This window comes from Didymella exigua, assembly GCF_010094145.1.
Source record: "Didymella exigua CBS 183.55 unplaced genomic scaffold M421scaffold_25, whole genome shotgun sequence".
In the NCBI taxonomy this organism is placed as follows: domain Eukaryota; kingdom Fungi; phylum Ascomycota; class Dothideomycetes; order Pleosporales; family Didymellaceae; genus Didymella; species Didymella exigua.
This window is the reverse complement of record NW_022984799.1, coordinates 55,740-57,619: the sequence shown is the minus strand read 5'-3', so window position 1 is coordinate 57,619 and position 1,880 is coordinate 55,740.

Genomic DNA, 1,880 nt, shown 5'->3' with positions numbered 1-1,880 from the left:
GGGTTAGTTGTATACAAACTAGGTTAGTAATATACCCAAACCAAACCTATACCTAGCACGTGCTACCCTACCTATACCTATACCCAGTCACGTGCTACCCTACCCTACCTATGGTCCGTGCAACCCTACCCTACCTATACCTATGGTCCGTGCGACCCTCCCCTACCTATACCTACGTCCGTGCGACCTATACCCTACCTATACCCTACCCTAGGTACATGGTACCCATCCGCCAGTCTAGCTTCAAGCTCTTAAACAAGACGCGACTCTCTCTCTACAGCGCGCTGCAGCTATCTATAGAGCTCCCCTACAGACACTAAGCGACCGACGCGCTAGACGACCTTCACGAGTTGATTCTATGCCTAAATCACGGAGCCTAATCAATACTAAGGAGCAGGTGATTGTTAATTATATACTTAAGCTAGACGTGCGAGGATTTTCCCCTTGGCTAGCAGCTGTGGCTGATATGGCCAATTCTTTGCGCGCTGAGCGCAGTCTGGGCTATGTTGGCCTAAACTAGCCTAGTATGTTTGTTAAGCGCTAACTAGAGCTCAAAGTAAAGTTTAATTGCAAGTATGACTACAAGAGAGCCCTCTGCGAGGATCCTGAGATAATCTAGGGCTAGTTTAGCCTAGTAGCCAATATTAAAGCCAAGTATAGCATCTAGGATAACAACATGTACAACTTTAATAAGACAGGCTTTATAATAGGCTAGATATCTACTAGAGCAGTTGTTACAGCTTTAGAGAGACAAGGACAGCTAAAGTAGGTCTAGCTAGGTAATTAGGAGTAGACAACAGTTATTAAGGGCATTAATGCTAAAGGGTAGGCTATTCTACCCTTTATTATCTTCTAGGGCTACAACTACCTCTTAAACTAGTACAAAGAGGATAATCTACCCTATAATTATGTTATTAGGGTCTCTAAGAATAGCTAGACTACTAATAAACTTAGTCTTAACTAGTTAAAGCACTTTAACACGCATATAAAGGATTGTACTATTAGCAGCTACTATCTACTAGTTATTAATAGTTATAAGAGCTATAACTTACTAGATTTCTAGGAATACTACAAGGATAACAAGATTATTACTATATATATGCCTCTACACTTAAGGCATCTCCTATAGCCACTTAATATAGGCTGTTTTACCCCTCTAAAGAAGGCATATAGGCGCTAAGCTAAAGACCTTATATATAACTAGATTAACTATATTATAAAGCTTAAGTTCCTGCTATACTTTAAAGTAGCCTATAATACTATATTTACCTTAAGCAATATCTAAGAAGGGTTCTAAGGCGCTAGACTAGTCCCCTTTAACCTAGAATAGGTTATAATAGGGCTTAATATAAAGCTGTGCACTCTATTACTATAACTCCCTAATAATAATAAGCCCTAGCAGTTATAAACCCCTAGCAATACCCTAGAACTTTAGTCGCAATTAACTCTAATTCAAGAGAAGTATAAGAAGCAGCAGGGTAGCTCACCCAATTCTGTGCTGAGCGCGCTTGAGCACTACGCAAAGGGGGGAGCGATTCTATTGCACAAGCTAGTTTTGGCGCAACAGGAGAACGCTGAGCTTCACGCAGCTCTAGCAGCTGCCACAGAACGTAAATCGCGCAAAAGAAAGCGAATCTAGAAGGAAGGGACCCTTATAGTTAAGGAAGGGCAGCAGATAGCAGCTCTAAAGGAGTTTAGGGTACGTGGTGATAGAAAGAAGTTAAAGAAGCAGGTGCGCGCTGAAGTGGGTAAGCGCTCCTAATGTCAGATAAGAGCGAGCGGCGAGAGGTCGGATCTGCGCAATCGAGCAGGGACCTGTCGTGCAGCCAATCAGCAGTTGCCAGGTCGATTAAGCGAGACCTGGCAACTCCTGATTGGCC